Source organism: Canis aureus, chromosome 26 (genome assembly GCF_053574225.1).
Source record: "Canis aureus isolate CA01 chromosome 26, VMU_Caureus_v.1.0, whole genome shotgun sequence".
Taxonomy (NCBI): domain Eukaryota; kingdom Metazoa; phylum Chordata; class Mammalia; order Carnivora; family Canidae; genus Canis; species Canis aureus.
In genome coordinates, this window is record NC_135636.1 from 24,434,968 (window position 1) to 24,458,339 (window position 23,372).

The 23,372-nt window shown below is 45.4% G+C and overlaps 1 long non-coding RNA gene across 3 annotated transcripts in view; it reads left to right on the plus strand.

Moving 5' to 3' along the window:
* LOC144298067 (uncharacterized) overlaps positions 1-23,372 on the plus strand; it is a 66,164-nt gene that overhangs the window by 31,524 nt on the left and 11,268 nt on the right. The gene's annotated exons all lie outside the window — the stretch shown is intronic.

The window sequence follows — 23,372 nt, forward strand, 5'->3', positions numbered from 1 at the left end:
GCCACCACATTATGTAGAAGCCCCAGTCACGTGAAGAGACCTCATGTAAGTGTGGTGGCTAATTGCCCAGCTAAGGTCCCAGCTGACACTCAGCATTAATTGCCAGATAAGTGAAAGAATGAGCTTCCAGATGATTCCAGCTTCCAGCATTTTGAGCTACCTCAGCTGATGCTGCACGGAGCAGAGGCACTTATCTTTACCAAGCCCTGCCCAAATTGAAGATCCATAAGCAAAAATAAAATTGTTTTAAGCCACTGGAATTTTGAGTGACTTGTTACGCGTAGTCATAATAACGAGAACCGAGGTCATATCAGGGGGTTAAACTCTCAGGCTCTCCTGGAGTCACACTGGCTGAGTTCTTCTCTGCCACTTATTCTTTGCCTAACTTCGGCCGAGTTGTTCAAATTCCCATTCTTACTTTCTTCACCTGTAAAATGGGCACAGCGACATGAAACCTCTCACAGAGGTTCGTGTATGAAACAATCCACTCAGTTCCCAGCACAGAGTAATTCTTATGATTCTTGATCATTGATTCCCTCAAAGACTACTAGGAAAACTTACTGATGAAACAAAGCCAAGGGTATTAAGCTTCCTGCAGAAAGGGAGAAGGCCACCTTGAGAAAGTTGTAGTGGTGTTGGAAAGGGAAAGTATTTTTATATGTATATTTTTTTATTGGAGTTCGATTTGCCAACATATAGCATAACACCCAGTGCTCATCCCGTCAGTGGCCCCCTCAGTGCCCATCACCCAGTCACCCCAACCCCCTGCCCACCTCCCCTTCCACTACCCCTTGTTCGTTTCCCAGAGTTAGGAGTCTCTCATGTTCAGTCACCCTCTCTGATTTTCCCCACTCATTTTCTCTCCTGGGAAGGGAAAGCATCAAGAAAGAATGCTGCTGGGTGTTAAAGGCTGTGCTGGTCACGTAAGATGGTGCCTCCTTGAGGTGGGTCATAGGGCACAGGTAACTGGATGAGACTGGGCAAAGTTTAGGACCTGAGAGCTTTAGACTGGTGGGCCCAAAGGACTTTAAGTGAGTCTAGATGAGCAAATTTTGTTTCTATAAGCGAGGCATTGGGTTGGTTCTGTCTTATCTTCTGAGAGCAGGTATTTCCTAGAGCAAGCAACGAAAGTATTACTTGGTCGCAGTATTATTTAATGCGGGGACAAAAAAGAGTGTTGCTTTCAGTTCTCATTATTATACTTTTTTTTTTTTTTTCATGGAAAAGGGCTCCTGGCCTACCCCACCTATTACATTGAAACTTGCCTTTCCTTTGAATGCCATTGCTTGGCTATCTTTCCTTATCAGTACATATCAATTCATTTTCTTCTTTGTAGCAGCTGCTTGATATTTACTTGTGTGGCTGCAGCATGATCCGTTTGCCTTTTCACATATCAATAGACACCTGGTGTGTGTATACAGTGTGTGGCAGGGGGACCCAGACCCGTAGCACGTGCCTGGCGTGCAGAGCTCAGAAAAGGTTTGTGACTGAAGGGAATGTGTATGTGAAAGCTGTAAAAGGCCATGTAGAAGTAAGGTATGGGTGGATGGTTGGGCTCCCCTGTCACTGCATCTTATTTTGTCCTGGCGTTGTCACCTGTGTGAGGAATCATCTCAGGGTATGCATGACATGGGAGAGCCCCAGAGGTTCCTGCATGCCCCCAGGGAAGAATGGAGGAGAAGCATGAAAAATCGTGAGCCTGGAGAGTGGCCAGGTGACAAGCTGAATCAGGGCTGCATGGAGGGTACAGTTGAGACTCTGAACCATGCAGGTGCCCAAGGAAAGAGATGGAGCATTGAATCCATGCCAGTGGGAACAGGTCATAAATTTCAGCTCCTGCCATCAGGACAGTACTGACCAGACAGGGCAGAGGGCACCTCATGGAACCAGCAAGGCCCTAGAGAACCAGACAAGGGCCATTTCTTCCTGTTGCCACAGGGACATTTCCCCTACCTCCAAATGTCATCGAGGAAACATCTGAAGACCAAAAAAGCAGTGCTGGAGGGGGTTTTTGACTTATAACCAGACATAACATTTATGAAGAAGAGGCGATACAAGACATAGCCATAGGCTTCTCAATAAGGGGTAGTACCTCCACACCAATGGGGGGCATTTGGCATCTGAAAAATGGGGTGCAGGGGATTTCCTCCCACTTTTTGATTATGAAAACATTCAAGCAGAAAAGTAAGAAGAATAACTGAACAAATGCACATGTATTCATTGCCTAGATTTCTTGCTTGTTGTTTTTTCCACATAATTGTTTTATCTATTTTTTTGAAGCAGTTTAAACTAAATTACAGATATCCTGACATTTCACCCCAAATGCATCTCTGAAAAACAAGAACATTTTTTTTCTGCATAATGTGGGGGCGTTCTTAACTGACAGTGGGGAGCACTGCTGCCAGTTACGTGGGTGAGGGGCAGAGATGCTAAATGTCCTGCGATGCATGGTCTACTTCAACTCCAGGAAGACTGTCGGCCCAGACTTGTCGGTCTGATAGCATCATTCTGCACAAAGCCTGCTCTATAGAAAGACAAGTTTGTGTAGGAGGATGTGTGGGAGTATGTGGGAAGGCTGCTATCATATATTTATTCATTTAATACATATGTCTTTTTTATTAAAGTAACACATACACTGGTAAGATGTGGGGACACACACAAAAAAAGTTATATAGGAGAAGCAGGAAAAAAAATCAACTGTAGTCTCATCTTCCAGGGTCAGCAACTGTTAACATCTTGGCACATTTCCTCTAGTCTCTGTCTATTCACATATTGAGATCATACTATCTCTATGTACTATACTATATGTCTATATCTGTACTTGTGTCTATATCTATACTAGTTGTCTATCTTAGGAAAGCTTACTTTTAATTGGTTATTTAAGGTCTCCTGACTCCTGCCTACTCTCCAGGGGAGTGGAGGCTAGAGAGAAAGAGGAAATCTGTTTTTGAAATGAAAACTATGCCACATTAGAAAAAAATGAGCCTGATGGGTCACTTGTTAATTTGCTGGCACCCTACCTACTCATGACACTCCGTTAATCCTCAGAATGACTTTGTGATGTAGGGTGTATCATGCCCATTTGTTGAATGAGATACATAAGGCTGAGGGAGCTTAGGAAGCTACCCAAAGGCTCCATAACCTGTGTGCTTTGCCATTCTGACTTACAATCCTGAATACAACCACAGGCTTCCTGACCAGCTCCTGGGAGAGGGAAGCAGAGATACTGGGGATGCAGGGTATGTACTTGCCTGGGAATCCTGAGCCATAAGAGACTCACAGACTCTCTTCTACTGAATCTGGAACAACAAATAGGATGTCTCCAGTTTGGAGGGGGTCCCTCTTCCCCCCTTTGATCATCTATTTCTCAGTTGGGGTATGGTTTGAGAACAAAGAGCTTGCCCACCTATGTGTGTGTATTTGGATCTGCGGCCAGTACCTGGAGTGAAAACACAAATTACCTGTAGTAGTTTAAAGATGGCTGCAAATTCTTTGACATTCTTTCCATTCAAGAGGAGGAATCTATCTTTCTCCCCTTGAGACTGGACAGGCTCCATGAGTGCTTGACTAACAGAATACAGTAGAAGTGAAGTTGTGCCTGCATTCAGGCCAACACCCTTAGAGACTAGAAGCTCCACATGCCATCTCTTGGGACACATGCTCTTACAATCCAGCTGCCATGCTGTGAGGAAACCCAAGCAGCCCCATGGAGAAGCCACGTAGAGATAATATAGGCCATTGGTCTGTATAGCCCCAGCTGAACAGTTAGCCATCAGCTAGCACCAACTGGCTACCCAATGGGAGTGAACCATCTTGGAGGTGAATCCTTCAGCCCCCTCAAATCTCCCCAGCTGATGCTGCATGGAGCAGAGATGAGCCAACCCTGCCAAGGCCTGCCCAGATTGCAGATTTGTGAGCAAAGTAACTGATCATTGTTATTTTAAGCCACTACGTTTTTGGAATGGTTTTTTGTGCAGTATTAGATAACCAGAGTGCCACCACTTTCTGAGCTGATCTTCTAAGGAAATTTATATGTGAAACCTTACAAACATACTATCTCCTTTAATCCTCACACTTCCCTCTTAGGCAAGAAAAATAACAGCTAACATGAATTCAGTGCTTGCTATATGCCTAGTGCAGTTCAAAAATCCTTTTCCTATGCCAACTCATTTAGTTGTCCCAATGACCCTGTTTCATATGTACTTTTATCCTTGTTTCACAGATGTGGAAACAGGTACAGAGAAGCCACGCACGTAGTGGCAGAGCCAAGGGCTCAGTTGTCGGATGTGGAAGCCAGCCATCCTAAGCACTGTTCCGCCACTCAGGCAAGGGCTGATGAGAAGGCTTAGTCTCAGAGAGGTGGAGTGACTTCCCCGAGGGTGCACAGCTCTTGAAAGCCTTTGGAATGCTCATGCTCCAGGTTCCTCCATTGAAACTGCCAGGGTCCTGACAGTGTTGACTGCCCCCTGGGTCTGTCTCTGTGTGATCCTGGCTGGCTCTGATCTCTGACGGTGTCCTCCAGCTTGATCTGCTTCCTTACTCTGCAGCTGTGGTACCCACTGTCCTTGGGCTGTTCCCACACGTTCAGTTCCATCTTCAAAGCACTGGATTTTTCCGATCAAGAAGGCGCTTTAGAAGATTGTGCCTCAGGCTTAGGAAGACTTTCCAAAAGAACTTTCTAACATTCCAAGGATACTTTGTGCTTTGACCACTGCCTGGCTCCAGGCGGATCTCTTGGTCCTTCCTGCTCAGCTGTCCCCTCTCCTGCACCTTGTACCCCCTCTCCTTTGCAAATGAGGGGTGGGAGTGAGCAGGGCAGGATGTCAGGGAGAGGAGAAAGTGAACAGGAGCTCTGCAGTCACATAGATTTGTGGCCTAGGGTGATTATTTAATCTCTACTTGTCTGTAAAGTGGGATTAGGAGTAAGTAGCCTCTTCTTTAAAAACAACAACAACAAAAAAGATTTTATTTATTTATTCATGAGAGACAGAGAGAGAGAGAGAGAGAGAGAGAGAGAGAGAGCAGAGACACAGGCAGAGGGAGGAGCAGCCTCCATGCAGGGAGCCCAATGTGGGACTTGATCCCGGGTCTCCTGAGCTTCAGCCCTGGGCTGAAGGCAGCGCTAAACCGCTGAGCCACCCGGGCTGCCCAATAGCCTCTTCTTCATAGGGTTGTTGTGAAAATCAAATGATGTAATGTAAGTGTTTCCTGGAGCCTCTTTCAGTATCAGATTTGTTACCTGTAGCTCCACAATTGCCTGTAGGTCCCACAATAGTAAGAGAATGTCTAGAGGCTTCTGCAGAAGTCTCTGTGGCCATCTGCTGAAGCCCATGTGTCTGCCCACGAGTGCAGAGGAGCAAAGTGTGCCTTCTGCCTCATTTCTGCCTCCCAGATGTAGGCAGAACTTCCAAGAATGTCTCCCAGAATGTGCCAGTAGGATTAGTCCACCAAAGGAGTTCTATGCGCAGGAAGGTGAAGATTCAGGAAGTCTCTGGCTCAGTTGCTGGCTCAAAGGCCATGTTGCATCAGCTGAAATGCATACCTCAGGAACCTGCTACCACTCTTGGTTCCAGGGCCACACTGCCTCTGCCTTGATTAAAGGCAAACAAAACTGATGTCCCATGGCCTTCCTCTCGGTAAAACGAAGTGAAGCCCCAGTCAATGGACCTCTACTGTCACTGCTGCAAGGAAAAATAATGCTCCAAAAACACATGGTTGTTAGTGCAGAAAGAGAAAGGACATTCTCCACCTCACTTCTAGCTTCCAAACAGCACGGCCATTTTTGGAAGACGGGTTCCTCAAGGACCCAATCTGTAGACTTGGGTTTGCCAGCCTCTAGCATGTGGTAAAGTATGCACAGAGGGCGGTAAGGAGCTGACCGAGCCAACCCTTGATGTCAGAAACACATCCCAAATGTAGGAACCATTTTCCTGTTCACTACATTCATTTGTGCTTGATCACTATCCCTTTCCAGTAACTTTCTTTGCTGGTACCCTAAGCGCATGCACCATCTGTTTCCGCTAGCCTATGAGCCCAATGAGAAAAAGAGTAGCAGCTACAGCTTGGGCCTTCCAAGGCAGAAAGGTAGAAAGTAGGCAGAACATCCATTTCTTCTGTGCTCCGACGAACCAGCTTGACAGAACAAAGGGCCTGGCCATGGGAGCCTGGAGGCCTAGACTCAAAATTAATTCCCTGAAGAAAGCCCTCAAAAAGGTGAGGCTATGTGATGGCTCCAGGGCATGTGTGGGCAGAAGAGGACAAAGCCTGAGGCAGGTGGAAAGAAGACTTTCTCCCACCCACCTGAGCTATCTTGGTGGGACACCAATTATGAAGGAAGAGAAGCAGAAGACATGCCAGTTCCTGGCAGCAGCTTCTCCCAAAGCTAATCTGGGTCGCGTCTGGCAAGGGTGGATGCTGTCTGAGGCATCTGGTACCTGAGCTCCTAAATAAGCATAGTTGGAGAGCATGTCAGAAATCAGCCCTGGGTGGTTCCGTGCAACACAGAGGGCTCTGGAGTCAGGCAGTCGGGGTTATGCACACAGTGACCTGAGGGGAAGTGACTTCAACCCTCTGAGCCTCTGTTTCCTCCTCTATAAAGGATGGTTCACACCTCTACTGCAGGTGTGGGTAGCACTCTGTATAGAGCCCAGTCCAGAGTAAGTCCTGCATATAGTGAAGCAGTTACTAAAATGAAAAGGGAGAGGGAATGGACTCATATTGAGGGGCTCTTTGTCAGCTGCTCTCTCTACACCATCTCCCTTAGTTCTCCTAGCAGGTCAGGGCCTCCAAGTCATGAATAGTAACTCCCAGAGCTTGCAGTCGGCAGCACAGAAACAACCCTATGAACTAGGAATTCTCCCCCCTGGGTTATACATTTTTTTTTTTTTTTGAGAGGGGGAGAGGGACAGAGGGAAAGAGAGAGGGAGAGAGAGAATCTCAAGCAGACTCCCAGCAAAGTGCAGAACCCATTGTGGGGCTCGATCTTGTGATCCTGAGATCATGACTTGAGCCGAAATCAAGAGTCAGACACTTAACTGACTGAACCACCCAGGTGTCCCTGTCCTCCCTGCTGTAGAGAGAAGGAAACTTTAGGAGAACAGACGCTTTCAGGGCCTCACTTGCATCCTCCTGCCCTTACTACCCATTCCAACCATGGACACCTGCATTTCTTTGTGCAGGCATTTCCTGTTGCCATTGGCCTGGCAGGCTAGAAAAGCGAGAACATCAACAATCACCAACAGCTTTCAACCACTGACTGGTGGGAGTTTGTGCATAAATAGTCTGTCTGTGTTGAGACGCCTGAGTGGCTCAGTGGTTGAGCGTATACCTTTGGCTTAGGGCATGATCCTGGGGTCCCAGGAGTGGGTCTTGCATCAAGTCCCACATCAGGCTCCCCAGAGGGAGCCTGCTTCTTCCTCTGCCTATGTCTCTCTGCCTCTCTCTGTGTATCTCTCATGAATAAATAAATAAAATCTTTTTAAAAAAATAGCCTATCTGGGGATCCCTGGGTGGCGCAGCGGTTTGGCGCCTGCCTTTGGCCCAGGGCGCGATCCTGGAGACCCGGAATCGAATCCCACATCGGGCTCCCAGTGCATGGAGCCTGCTTCTCCCTCTGCCTATGTCTCTGCCTCTCTCTCTCTCTCTCTCTGTGACTATCATAAATAATAAATAAAAATTAAAAAAAAATAGCCTATCTGTGTTAACCCTCAAGGGGATAACCCTGAGGTGTTGGTTCTGCTCTGTGTCCCAGAAATTTCCCATGGGATTAAACTTCCCATCTAATAAGATATAGTTATCCTTATTACACATGAAGAAGTTCTCACCCTCTCTCCCAAAAGAGCAGAAGCACCATCCCAACAGACATTGTATCCACTGCTAGCTATACTAATGGTTCCCCCAGTTCTGTCCCAGTCCCACTGAAGATTGTTATCGGAAGACCAAATTGTAAAATTAAGTTTCAAAAACTTGTATATAAAACAAAAATGTGGGAGGAATCAAATAGCTCATGAGATCCAGTTAGCAAAATGTCACTAATGTTGGGAACCGGTATGATATTTTCTGGAATGTCATGACAATCAAGATCTCTAAGGAGTATTATTTGTGGCAGAGAACAGAATTGATGTATTTATGGAGCACAACACAGGGAAGGTAGACTGTTGTCCTTGCTAGGTAAAAGCAAATGAACCTTGCATACACATTGATATGGGGTGCGGTGAAGCATTAGACAATCCAGTAGCTGCATACTAAGTGCTCATGGCCATGTTGATGTATTCTAGTAAAGATACTAAATCAAAACAGTAACTGCAGTGGGAAGCATCACTAGTTATGTTTATAAGAGTTCATACTCAGTTTTCAAGATCTGTCTGATTTCCTTGTAGGTCAGACTCATAGGTGAGTTAATTGGGGTATGTGATAGGTATCACTATCCCTACTTTTCTCATCTTTGGAAGTGACATCAATCTTTGCAATTTCCCCAGCAATTTTGTATTACTTCTGGTTTGCCACTGCAATAAGAGGGGAAAGTTCTAAGAGTTTCCACTCAATCTTTCCTACCATAATGATCCTCCTCCTATTGGTCAGAGAGCCTGTGTGAGGACTCTGCCAGTTGTCTAGTATGTTTATTTAAATGATGAATTTGGAAGCTGAAAAAATGACCTACAGGGTGGGTTTGTGGATGAACTGGTTCTGCTGTGACTCTGACTTGAGCTGAGATTCTATTATCTGACCACTACTAACCCCCACTTTGGGCTGTGGTGGTGTTTTGGGTCTCCAGGAAGAAGCATCAGTTCAGAGCCAGTGTCTAGTTACCTACAAAATTTTCTTTTTCTTGCTAATAAAGTCACTTTAGCAAATGACTGCAGGTCCTTCTGGGGGAATTCTTTCAGGAAGATTTTACTGTGCATATTTGAGGCAATGGCACAGAGCCATTCTTCGAGGATACCCCACCACTCCTTCAGTCAAAGGGCTCTTATTGTGGGAATTGACCTAGACTTCGAAATTGGGTGAGAGATATGGCTCTTTCCTGTGGACACTGGTCAGGCTTTTGCTACCAGACCTTGAATCTTTTCCTGTTGTAGAAATCAAGCAGTTCACTCCTAGAGTGCCCATCTATTTCATCCTTAGGATTCCATGATCAATTAACCATTACCAAAGATCTTTGTGTACCAGGACAGTCTAGTTACTGGTACTTCCCTGCTGCCATTTAAGATAGATATACCTACCTAGTCTTTAGCAGTTAAGTGATGCCATTTGTCTTCTGCTACTTCGTGATCCCATGATTTTCATTGAAATCAGGTATCCCATATCAATGGTGACATTCCGTATAGTTGAACCTATCATTCAAAAAGCAACCACAGAGCTTTCAAGAATATAGGTACTCCCCTCTCAAATGTATTTCTCAATGCCTTAAAATCAAGAGAATGTTTTTTTTAAAAAAGGTTCCATTTATTTATTAATGAGAGAAAAAAGAGAGAAGCAGAGACATAGACAGAGGGAGAAGCAGGCTCCCTGCAGGGAGCCTGATGTAGGACTCAATCCCAGGAACCTAGGATGATGACCTGAGTCAAAGGCAGATGTTCAACCACTGAGCCACCCAGGTGCCTCTCAAGAGAATGTCTTCTGGGTGTTCTCATGGAACATGGTGGGTGGGTGAGCAAGTTGTACAGGATAAACCCAATCAAACCTTCTCATGTCCCTTTATCTTTGAATTTCTTCTTCCATATAATTCCAGGCATGTAAATCCAGTTTGCGGACTCTCAGTTTCATTAATTGTTGGTCACTGTTGAGTTCAAGTTTCAGTCAGTTGCTTAGTGAGCAGTTTGAGACACCTCCATGGGTATGAGATAACATATGAAATCTGAAGTCTTTAGTAGGTTCATCTACATCAATGAATGTGCTCACTGTAGTGTTCTAGCCCACTAGATCCTTGGTCTAACAGTCTTCAAATCCAGACCTACACATGATCCTAGATGTGTGCTGATATATATTAGCAAAATTTTATAATTCTTGAATATTTAAGCTGCTTCCTCCTACTTTATAATTAGTATACTAATATTTCACCTTAGTTATGGGTTTAGTGGCAACAAGAGGTGGTTACGGTGGGTCTAAGGCATTGCCTTAGATGAAGTTATCACAGGGTTCAGGGGAAAAAATATGCCAAAAAAGAAGAAAAGAAAGAGAAAGAAGAAAGAAGAAAGAAAGAAAGAAAGAAAGAAAGAAAGAAAGAAAGAAAGAAAAGAAAGAAAGAAAATGCTATTGTCCAAATACACCAGAGGGAAAGTTACTGCCACCAATAATGTGTGCTCAGAATGACGTAGGGGTTCAAGATTGTCAGTTTAATCTGGATTCAATCAGATGTTCTCCTTTCACATTTTATGATCCCATTCTTTCCCAACCCAATTTCACATGAACAACTCTATGAAGATGTGAATTCAGTTGTTATTGAAATTCAGCATCTCACACAATTAAATTCTGTACTTCCAGTCATATCAACCTTATGTCTTTAGGAAATAAAATATTCTTTTAACTTCTATTCCTTTTTTTTTTTTTTTTTAGAAGGAGGGATAGGGGCAGAGAAGAGGGAGAGAGAGAGAGAATCTCAAGCGGGGCCCAATTCCAAGACCCTGAGATCACGACCTGAGCTGAAATCGAGAGTCAGACGCTCAACCCACTGAGCCATCCAAGTGCCTCTTTTAACTTCTCAGACCATGGTTTGAACTGAACTTGGCATTTTTTCTCTGTAAGCATTCGAGTCTGCTCAAGGAATATATCCCACACTATAATCATTAGAGTCATCATTATGGCCATAGAGTCAACTGAAGCATCTCAGTGGGCTCCCTGGGCGCTTGTTTCAGTTGGCCCTTCATCACAGCCAACCACAAGTGATAGCTTATTTAATCAGCACTGCATGCAATGGATTACCAGCATCTCATTTCCCATTGGTGAGGAGCTCATTATTGCCCTCAAGCCCAAGGGCATGACCACACCAACACCCAAATCCCATTTTTACAGGTCTGTCTCTGGAGACAACTCCTATAGCAGCCAGGGTCCAGTCAAGAGATAAAAACTACACAGAAACTTGAACAGAGAAAGTTTAATATAAAATTAACTATGAGAGAAGATTGGAGTAACAGAATTGGCTAGTGAGAAGTAAAGAACTGTGAAGAATGCAGGAATACTGGCTATAAGGTTCTGAGGGTAGTCCTACCCTTGGGACCAAGAGAATGCCCTAGAGCTGTGATCTAGACCTTAGGGAGGACTAATTGAGTCTCTGAGGTACTGCACCTGCAGCAATTGCTGGACATTTGCCCTCTGGGGTCCCAGCAGGGAACCATCTGCCCAGAGATGCCATGCCTTAGTACTTGCTATAAAATTGCCCAAGGGGGTGCTAGGGGAGGCTGTTCACGGGAGGTACTTGGTCTGTAGCATTCCACTCTGAAGTCACCTGAAGAGGTTCTGGAAAAAGCTGCTTGCCTCTGGGCACTGCTGGCTGCAGTACACTGTAGTTGCTGGCGCCTGCTCTCCAGAGGCCAGGTGTTGGAGAAGCCACTCAAGCTGCTGGAGCCAGGCAGTGGAGAGGCCATAGACACTGCAGGAGAAGCCATGTGTGTTACAGGAGCTGGGCCCAGCAGAAGCCACAAGTGCTGCCAGAGCCTGGTGCTGCATAGACCAGGCTGCGCCATGGAAGCCTACCCAGAAGAGTGGGCTGGAAACAAGAAGAGAAACGCCTTCCTTCTTCAGGATCTGTCCCTTGCCGCGAGTGACAAAACTTGACATTGTACCAGCTGACAAAGGAGAAATAATGACAGGGCACACCTTCAGTATTGCAGACCAGGCAATGAGGGGTAGAACAGAGGTGGCAAATTTATAATTGGTGCACTGAGAAAACATTGTGAATTATCTAATGCTGCACTGTCCAATACAATAGCTGCATGTCACATGTGGCTAGAGGCTACTATTTATAATAATTAAAATTAAGTAAAGGTTTAAAACTCTAATCCTCTGTCACACTGGCCACATTTTAAGTTCTCAGTAGCCACGTGTGGCTAAGGGATACTACGTTAGAACAGTGCAGATATAGAATATTTTATCACAGACATCATCACAGAAACTTCTGTCAAACAGTTCTGATCTAATGTATCTTTCGTTTTAAAGATTTGATTGATTTATTCAAGAGGGAGAGAGCAGGGGGAGGAGAAGAGGGAGAGGGACAAGCAGACTCCATGCTGAGTGCAGAACCTGATGTGAGGCTTCATCTCAGGACCTTGAGATCATGACCTGAGCCGAAACCAAGAGTCTGACGCTTAACCAACTGAGCCACCCAGGTGCCCCTGATCTAATGAATCTTGATTGCCTCTTTGCTTTGGCTGCTAGAAATCTTGGAGATAAATTCAATCTCAAGGTCAAGGATAAAATTAATCTCTAGCAGAGTGCAAGCCTATAATCCTGCCCTTGGCCTCCTTCATCTCAATTTCCTAATCAATTCATTTTATCTTGCTCTATTCATTTCGGTAACTAATTTTAACATGCATTTTGGAATTAGGATGGGCAAAATAAAAACTTTTTGAGTAGAACTCACTTATTTTAAAAGCTGGGTCAGTCCTTAGAGATCAACCAGTTCATTTTCCAAATGTAGAAGTCAAAGCCCAGAGAGTGAAAGCAAGTCACCCAAAGTCAGAGTCAGAACCAGGATGATGATTCAGGTCTCATGACTCCCATCCCAGGTCTTACCACACAAGACTTGTTCTATGTCCAAGATTTGAGAGACAGGGTAATGTCGTCCAAGGAAATAATTAGACCTGAGATTTGAACTATGATTCATGGCTCTCCTTTGAGGCTCAAAGGCTCAGAAGAGAAGGAATATATAAGCAGGTGCAGGGAGGGGTCGTGGGAGCCCAGGACAGACCTGTCAGTATTACAGACCTTACATTGGTCTCTCTATTCATCGACAGGACTGGTTGTGCTTCTGCCACCATCACTCAGGACCCTGTTTACACCTTTGATGTGTTTTGACTCCAACCTGCCCTGCTGCCCTCCTGTGAATCTCTGTTCCACTCTGTCCCCAGTGATGCCTCTGTCCCCTCACCTGACCACTGTCCCTTATGCAAGGCCATAGCATGCTGTGATTAGCAGGAGTTATGGATGTATATGTGAAAGCTGTCTGTGTATATGTATGGCTCATATAAATGACACAGGAAGAGGCTGTGAGATGCCAGCCTTATGCTGTGGGGCATTTTGGGTGTATACGCACCTCTGGACAAGTTCTTAAATCTGCCTGCTTCTCTATCCGTACCGCCCCACCCCAGCACAGACTTGTCATCTCTCATCTCTAACATATAAAAGCCTTCTAATGGTCCCCCAGCCCTAACTATGCATTCTCTTTTCTGCAACAAACATGCCTTTAAAAAAAAAAAAAAAAGCATAGTTTACACACTGTAAAATTCCTTCTTTTTCGTGTGCAGTGTTGTGAGTTTTGATAGACACACACACACAGTCAGGGAACCATCACCTTAATCAAGATATATAGAACAGTTCTGTGACCCCCAAAAGTTTCCCTGTGCCCTATTACAGTCAAGCCCTCCCTCCCCCATCCCTCGGCAATGATTGATCTGTTTTCTATTTGTAGTTTCGGCTTTTCTAAAATAGCATACACACAGAATGAAACAGTAGGTACTCTCTTGAGTCTTCTTTCACACAGCAGAATTCTTAGGAGATTTAGTCGCTACAGGTAGTGATTTGTTTCTTTTTGCTGTTTAGTAGTGGGCATTCTGTTTATCTCTTGGCCAGTCAGTGGGCATCTGGATTGTTTCCAGGTTTTGGTGATTTCGTACAAAGCTGCTACGGACATTGGCTTCCAATGTGTGCGTGTGTGTGAACATAGTCTACCTGGCTAAATACCTAAAATGGGATTACTGGATTAGATGGTAATAAAGGTATTTTTAACTTTACATGAACCTGCCAAACTGTTTTCCAAAGTCATGGTACCATTTTACGTCCCCACCAGCAATATAGGAGAGTTCTAACTCCTCTACATCCTTACCAGCACTTGGTATGGTCCTTTTTTTTTTTTTTTCCAATAAGAGGGATCTTTTAAAAAATCATATTTGATCGCTTCAGGCTCCGGCTGAAAGTCCTTTATTGCTTCTTATTGCTCAAAGTTCTCAAAGTGGCCTTCAAGATTCTGAAATTTTGCCTGCTGAGTGCCTGCTCTGAGACCAACTGTTACTATTTCCTGATGCTGTCACATCAGCATGAGGCCCTCTTATACCACCATGTATTGATCGCAACTGTAGCAGATAATTAGCTGTGTAACTGGATGCTGAATATCTCTGCCCCTCATTAGAACATCTGCTCCCTGAGGGCAGGAGCACATCCGTCTTGTCACTGCTGTATCTGCAGAGCCCGCACACAGTATGTGCTTAAGAAGGGCCTCTTGGGGGCAGCCCCGGTGGCTCAGTGGTTTAGCGCTGCCTGTAGCCTGGGGTGTGATCCTGGAGACCCGGGATCAAGTCCCACATTGGGCTCCCTGCATGGAGCCTGCTTCTCCCTCTGCCTGTGTCTCTGCCTCTCTGCCTGCCTCTCTCTCTGCCTCTGAATAAATTAAAAAAAAAAAAAAAAAAAGAAGGGTCTCTTGGTAAGAGATCTCATTTCATTGTGTCAGCCACCTAAACGGAGGGATGATTATTTTTGTTTTACAGAAAGGCTCAGAGAGGTGCAGCAAATTGCCCATGTCACTCAGCTGGAACCAAGTTTGAGTGAGTCTTGGTCATTCTGAAGCCATTCCTCTTCCCCAGGTCATCTGGTCTGAAGGCCCTCTGATCTCATGTTTATAGATGGCTGGGAGGCCCTACATCCCAGGGAGGAGGAAGCCACCTGCTGAGAGTCACCCAGACACTCATATATCTGTTGGTTTTCTCTTCACTGTAAAGGTCTGCATGCTTCCAAAGCCAGTGAACCAAACTGTGGAATCAGCTGGGCTTGCCCTTTGTCTCATTTTCCTAAGGTCACCTGGGAAGATAAAATGGAGGCAAGAGGGGTTATTCAGGTTTCTCATATTCCTCATATCATTGCTCCCCACACCAGCCCTGTATTTTCACCCATTTCACAGTGGAGAGAAGGGCCCAGGCAAAGGCGAAGACAGAGGCAGAGGCCTGCCCTAAGTCACACAGTGAATGCTGCCATTTCCGTTCATCTTAGGGGATGACCAGTCAGGAATGTTTCAGGAGAAATGAAGGGATCCCATCCAGATGTCATTATGTATCAATGTCACCCAGAGGGCTTATTAAAACTCAGATTTATGGCTCCACCCTCAGAGAGCCTGATTCCATGGGTCTGGGTAGGGTCTGATAATTTGCATTTCTAACAAGTTCTCTGGTAAAGCTGGGGGAGGGGGTCGGGGGGTTGGGAGGGGGCAACCTTTGCCTTCTGGTCTGCTTATTTCTTTAGGCCAGTGGGGGTTCTCACTAACCCTAGGGTCCTAATAATAATAACAATGATAATATCCCACATTTTGTTGAGCTGCTACTACGTGCTTGATACTGTTATGACTTCACACACAATAACTCACTCAAACCCACACTATCCCCATTTTCCATGTGGGGGAAGTGAGGCACAGAGGTGTTAGGTAACTTGCTCAAGGTTTTAGCACCTATAAGAACCAGAGCTGAGCTTTGAACCCAGGCAGTCTGGTTCCAAGCCCACACCTATGAATACCACACTATAGTACTCTCCGCTCATCAGTACCTGCCCTTGCATCAAGGATGAAGGGGGCCAGGCCTACCCAAATGCACTTCAGGGCACAGGCCAGAGGCCATATTCACCATTTGGTTTTCAATCCACGCCCCCCCCTCACCCCATTTAGTTCTTGGACTACATTTAAATGGAATGCAGACCTTCCCCAGAGTCTCAACAAAGTGACAGTTGACACATCTGCTGGCATTAAGAAAGCCAGTAGCCAGCATAACGCTACTTGTTGACAACTCCTCAGCTAGACGCAATCAGCAATTACGCACTGTCAGAGGCTTATAAATAGCTTCCCCCTTGGAGGTAGTGGCTCCGGAAGGCAAAGGTGTCTTGAAGGGGATTCTGTAGCGACAAGCTAGTGATGACACACGAGGGCTTGGAGAACAAAGCTTTATACTGAACAGCGGCCAAAAATAACTCCTTTATGTTGGGAGGAAAAGCCATCGGAACTTCATGGCGGTGGAGGAAAAAAAATGCAGATGTCAACTTTCCCGAGGCTGTTATGAGTGGCTAAAAGCGACACATTTAGCTGCATAGTTCCAGAGAACATCGGAGGGAAGTATAGTGTCAGAGCTGGAGAGATTCTAAAAGATGTAGGAGCCACTCCCTTCCCATCAGGAATTTGAGACCCCGCAAGGGTCAGGTCCTGCTTAGAGTCCTACAGAGAAGCAGTTGTTTTGGCCTCTGAGGCAGTGAGTGGGCTCAGGGGGCCGCAAGGTGAGCTGCAGGTTGTCTAGGCAGAGGGATGCACACAGAAGAAGCCAATCAAAGGTGGGCTTGCAGGAGAGACTGGTTTTAGCATACTCTGCCCAACTTGCATAGTTGGGGACATTTCTTTCTGAGTTTTTTTTTTTTTTTTGTAAGATTTTTATTTATTTATTCATGAGAGACACAGAGAGAGAGAGCCAGATACATAGGCAGAGGGAGAAGCAGGCTCCCTGTGGGGAGCCCGATGTGGGACTGTATCCCAGGACCCTGGGATCACGACCTGAGCCAAAGGCAGATGCTCAACAATTGAGCTACCCAGGTGCCCCGGGGACATTTAGAATACACACATTTTATCAGGTCATTCCCCTCTTCAAAAACTTCCAGTGGCTTCCCATTGGACAGGAAGAAGCCCAAACCCTTGTGGAATGGACAAAGTTGTACAAGCTCACACAGGGCAGTACAGCATGGTGGTGGAGACATGGACCACAGTTTCAGAGAGATGTGGGTTCAAGTCTTGGCTCTGCCACTCATTAGCTGTGTGATCTTCAGGAAGTGACTCAGTCTTTCAGATGTTCAGCTGCAAAGTGGGCAAATAGTATCAACCAAGCTCATATATTTGAGAGGCTCAGAGGCATTAATACAAGTAAAGGTGCCCAGCAGAAAGTTCGACTCATAGTAATCAGTGCTATTAAGATTACTATTAATTATTCTAGATACGACATTCGAGGCCCTCCTTGACTTGGTCCCAGCCTCCGTCTCCAGCCTCATCTCTTTTCCTGCTTCGCTCTCACATGTAGGTGGGAAGGATTTGTCATGGCTCCTCAGCATCAGGCTCTCTGTTCTTTCTGCCTTGACAGCCCTTTCTTCTCCTAGCTTTGAAGACTCAGCTATGGTGTCTCCTTGCCTGGGACGTATTTCTTGACTCCTAGCTGGTGCTCTGAAGCTTCTTCTGTGAAGAAGAAGGTCAATCAGAGAGGTTAAGAACAGGAGCTTGGAGTTTTCAGCAGCCTGAGTCTGAGTCCTGATCCTGCCAACTACTCTCTGTGCAACAGGATATGTGCCTCCTAAGCTCCAGTTTCTGTAGGGGGATGACAGCAATGACCTCAGGGTTTCTGTAAGATGACCCCTCTAAAGGGCTTAGCACAGGCTCTGGCACATAGCAAGTACTCAATTATAGTACTTATTAAGTGCCATGAAGTAGTTTTTATTTTAACAAGGAGTAACTTTAAGTACCTGGCTATACTTGGTTGCTTTTTCATTCTGGCTTCACCCTGGGCTAGTGCCTAATCTGTAGGTTACATCTCTTGGGGTTTTTCGTATAAAACAGGTCTGTGTCTTTGTCCATCTATCTGCTATCCCTCCATTCCTACACCCCCCACCCTTGCCACCCCATCCATCCACCCCCCTACCATTCTTCCACCCATCCATCCACTGTACATCTATCTGGCCACCAGCTACCCCTTCTATCCACCATCCTTCTCTCTATCCTTCATCTCCCATTCACACACCATCTACCCTCTCTCCTCGATCCACCCACCATATGCCATCTACCCATCCTTCCATCCTCTCCACCCACTATGTATGCTTCAGAACCATGGAGATGTAGGCAGAAATAAGTGAAGGCAGTGGGACATCACAGAAAGATCAGGAGCTTTGGCATCAGACAGACCTGAATTCTAAGCCAGGCTAACTTCATGACATTTCTTCCCTGTGAGCATTTGGCAGGACATTTCTCAAACTGCATCTAACCAGAGTAAATGTCCTCGTTCTGAACATTTGAACATGTATATGTGTGTGTATGTTCACCTGAGCCTTTCCTGGGGCTTGATTCTCTGCGGATTCCCAGCTAGAGATGAGTTCCCATCTTATCCTGTGAAGCTCATATCAGCACCTGTACTGTGCACCTGTGTGTTGACGCCACCTTGTAACATCTTTTATAAGAGACTCATTTCTAATTGTTGGCATTATTATTTTTGCTTGCTCCTAATTTTGTCCCCCTTTCCCCACCTAGTTGAGAGGTCCTTGAGACCAGGGACAATTTTCTTAGTCCTTGCATCTGCCTCCATGTCTGATATCATGCTTCTCCCTGGAGGCTGTCCTTGATTGCTTTGTCATCCCTGGACCCCCTACAATAACAACAACAATATTAACAACAATAGTAATAGCTAATACTTACTGAGCACTTACTATGTGCCAGATTTTGCCCCTGCATTCGTTATTTCCTTTGAGCTTTACCACCATGCCACAAAGCCGAGTCACTGGCCCAGGATTACAAAGCTGCTAATTGGCAGAGCCAAGAGTGAATGCAGCAGTCTGACGCCAGAGCCCGTGTTCTTCTCCATGACACTACACCACCTCCTCTGCTATCGGAGGGATAGATATGACTATATTTGTCCCACTTGCGTCAAAGGATGGTCTGAACACAATAAAATGAAATAGCTGAAGAATGCTTTAAAAATGAAAAAAAAAAAAAAAGGAGTTGGTTCAAAGGAAAAGCATTGTCATTAAGCCTGGGGGATTTCCAGTACTTATTTCATAGTGCAGATCCCCTGACATTATCATCTGGCACCGTCTCCCCTCAATAAAGCCTCCCAAGGGAAAGGCGTTGAGAAACTAGTGGTAATTGGGAGGAAATTGCTTCTTGCAGGTCTTTTTGAGGCAACCTTCAATCTCTGCCTTGCAGATAAAGTAGGTTTCTGAGAAGTTCAGTTTTGGTGCCTCATTTGAAGGAATGACAGAGAAGTGAAAAGTAATTATCTTTTTTGGGATTTGGGTGCTAGGGAACTGGATCTTTGTGTTATCTGTCTCCCCTTCTAGACCTGAGGATCACCTCTGTCCAGGGCTGGGCTATATCTGTTTCTGTCCTTCTGGTTCATTGTAGGTATTCCATATCGTGCTGGCAAATGACTCCTAGGGAGGAAGGACACTATCTGAGATGAGTAACCAGTATAGCTTTACCCATCTAGGGGTAAAGGGGGGAAAGGGCTTTACCCAGGACTGGGTGGGTGGCTGCCCCACGGGCGGTAGAAGAAGCAAAATTAACCCAAATCATACCACTGATGGGTTTCTTCTGAAAAGGGGGTTCTTAACCCAAAGCAGGTGGGGAAAGGGACAGGTGTCCACTGGTCAGGCATCCAAATTCATCAGTTGGGGCAAGACCTCTTTCTGCTCCAATCCCTTGCAGACAGCACAAACTGTAGCTACTCTTATCTGTCATCAGCAAGAAAATAGCAGAGCTCGTTAGCTGGGCGATGACTTTCCTGCCAAATCCAGAGAAACTCAAGACAATGGAATTATGCATCCATTAAAGAGAATGAGGCAGAGGATCGTGACAGTTAACATTTGCTATGTCAGGAACTCTGATAGGCACTTTGCAGGCATTATCTCATTTAATCTAACAGGCTCATGAGGCAGGTTCTATTATTATCACTCTTGACAGAGGAGGCACTTGGAAAAGTTGAGTCGCCTTCCCAAATGGATCGCATGGCTCAGTCTCTGGAGGACAGTCCCTTATCCTCCAGCTTTTTATTGTGAAAATTTTCAAACTTACAGAAAACTTGCAAGCCTCGTGCAATGAACACCCATATATCCTTTATGTGGTTTTACCAACTGCCAACGACTTGCCATATTTGTGCCATACTCAGGAATTACAATAATAATACTTTGACAAGTGCATTCTATCCCTTCTGTATTCAGATTTATGTCCTATATTCAGATTTCTCCAGTTGGCCCCCAACTGTCCTTTATAGCTAATTTCTTTCCAATCTCGGATCCCACTACATTTGGTAGTTGCCTTCAATCTAGAACAGTTGTCAACTTTTTTTTTTAAGATATTATTTATTTTACAGAAAGAGAAAGAGAGAGAGAGATTGAGAGAGAGAGAGAGAGAACAAGCAAGGGGCATGGCAGGGAGAGAAGCAGACTCCCCAACAGGTAGGGAGCCCAATGTGGGTTCCCAGAACCCTGGGATCATGACCTGAGCTAAAGGCAGATGCTTAACCGAGTCACCCAGGCGCTCTGCTTTTTTTCTTTTTCCCTCTCATAACATTGACATTTTTGAAGAGTCTAGGAGACTATGTCACATTCTCTATTTGTTTGTTTCTTCCCAGCTAGATTCAGGATGTGCATTTTTGGCGGGAATGTCTTGCAAGTAATTGTGCGCTTGCTAGTACATCACATAAGAAGCGTGTGGTACTAGTGCATCCCTCACCAATGAGGCCAAATTTGATCTTTTGATGAAAGCAGTGGTCATCAGATTTCTCACTGGAAGAGAACCCTCCTCACTCTGTAAATAAGTACGCCGTGGGGTGATACTTGAGACTGCATGAACACCTTGCTCTTCATACAAATCAGCCTACTGCACAGAGACTTGTACATACAGACACGGGATGTGTCCACGGAACATTATTAAATTTAAAAAGCAGAATTGTGTGGGTAATTACAGCCTTCCTTTCTTTGTAAGTGATTACACCTGTGAGTAAATGCATTGGAGGGGGGTGTTGCCTGGAAAAAGATTGGTCTGGCTGGGCCATTTATATAAGGGAAACTGTGAGTACCTGTGCACCTTTTCTCATTTGCTGCTCATTTTTCCACGATGGAATCTTCCAGTTGGTCTAGGAGGACAAAGCCTGACTCTCAGAGTAGGGAGGAGGATGGGGCCTCAGCCTTCAGATTATACCTCTTACTTAACTCAGCTCTTTCCTGGCTTCTGGATTGAGACTTCCAAGGCCAGAGTCTCTTGCCTCAACCCAGAAAGACACCCTTTAATCTTTTGCCTGAGGGCTAGGGGTCCTCACGCAGAGGCCTCTAACAGCTTCTTTTTTATGGACTTCTAACACACCAGCCATTTCCTGCCCTGTCTGTACCCTATTTTAGGAGGCACATGACACCTCCCACTCCTGAGCCTTTTGGGGAATCCAGGCACAAATTAGATGGCTTGCCCGCTCTCTGCTGCTTTGTACAGGTTTCAGCTTTTTTAGCTTTGCTATGTCGGTCACCATTTGTCCATTTGCTACAGAACTTCTGTGTTTGATTGCTGTTGTCCTCTCTTTTGCTTCATCTTTGTGGCTCACTTTTTTTATCTCTTTCCTTTCACTGTAATGGGAATTTGCAAGGGGCCATGCCTACGTGCTTCATCGGTTATGCTTAACCCCAAGTCCATACCATTCTTAGGTTTGTATGGTTTCAATTTTTAACATGAGCCCTTAGTTTGTAAAATAAACTAATATATATATATATATATATATATATATATATATATCATTCAGTTTAATTATATGTAATTCACATATATTTTTATATAATGTATATTACATATAAAAAATATATTTTTTATTTTCTTTTAAAAATATATGTGTATTTTAGGGGCACCTGAGTGGCTCAGTGGTTGAGTGTCTGCCTTTGGCTAAGGTCATGATCCCTGGGTCCTGGGATTGAGTCCCTCATCAGGCTCCCCACAGGGAGCCTGCTTCTTCCTCTGCCTGTGTCTCTGCCTCTCTCTGTGTGTCTCTAATGAATAAATAAATAAAATCTTAAAAAATATATACATGTGTATTTTAAAGACACCACATACAAGAGGCATTAATAGTCAGGAGCCTGCTGATTGCAAATGAGAGAAATTCACCTCAAACCGGTTTAAATAAGGAGATGATTTACTGGTTCACATAACTGAGATGTCCAGGGTGAGGGCATGGGAACCCCACGGACACCAAAAACATCGTCAGGACTTTTTCTCTTTCCATCTTTGGTTTTCTGTTACAGCCTTTCTCCACTGCTCTGCATTGGCACATTTTTCCACCTGCAAAATGGGGCTGTCAGGAAGCCTGAGTGATGGAAAGGGTTGGCAATTAAGGCACTCAGCAAACAGAGAAGGTTTCTGAAATCCTAACCAGTAATAAGCATAATTGCTTTTCAGAAATCTACCCAAAGCCCCCGCCCCCAAGAACACGCACACAATGAGGCAGAGGAGGACGCTCAGCTTTGCATCAGGAGCTGCCTGAGCTGAGAAAATGGGAAGGGATCTGGTGAATGAGTCAGTTGCCAGCCCTGGTACAGGCTGATCTACCTGCCTTGAGGAGCCATGGGCCACTCAAGAGTTGCTCGGGGTTTCCTCATTCTTCAGGCTGAGCACTGGAGTAGGGGTGGGGGTGGGGTGCTGGCCAGAAAGGTCTCAAGGACACAACTGGCTCACTTTTCATGCTGATGAGGACATGTGTCCGTGACTGATCTCTCCAGCAGTTAGGGGCTGAGCTCTGTTTTGCCGGCCGCAGGACAGGGATGTAGCCTATTGGCACAGCAGATACTGGGATAACGGGAGGTGTTACACTCAGTGAGAAACACTAGAAACCGCAGGAGGCAAGAAGATGTGCTATAAGTTTAGAATGAGTAGGTGCTTCTTGTGGCGGGGTGGGGGGTGCATCCCTGAGAGTTTCTTAGCAGATGTAAGTGTGGGACCTCAGACAAATGATTGTATTTCTTTTAGCCTCAGTTTTCTTATATAGAAAACGGGGCAGCATCAGCCCCTTACCTTACAGATGTTGAAAGCTAGAGCACGTTATTTTCCACTTTTTTCCTGTTCCGTGTATGGAAATAAATACCTCAATAAGCCTGTGGAGCAGTGAAGTTGGCCAGACCATGTGTGCTGTAAGCCACTTGCTTATGTCTTGCTGCTGCTGTTAGGTCTGTAAGTGAAAAGGCTGAGTAGGGAGGGCATGACACGGAGGCTTTCCCGCAGAGGGCACAGTAAAGGAACCTGTTGGCAGAAATCCCGAGGGAGGACTTCCTAACTACGAAACTGAGGTCTGAGCAAAGCTCTTGGTCTACAAGCGGGGACCCCAATGGATGGGGCTACGTATGATGTCCCAGGAGGTCAGACACTGTAATGAATGGACATGGACGGTGTTGGGACAAGGCTTGCTCATTGC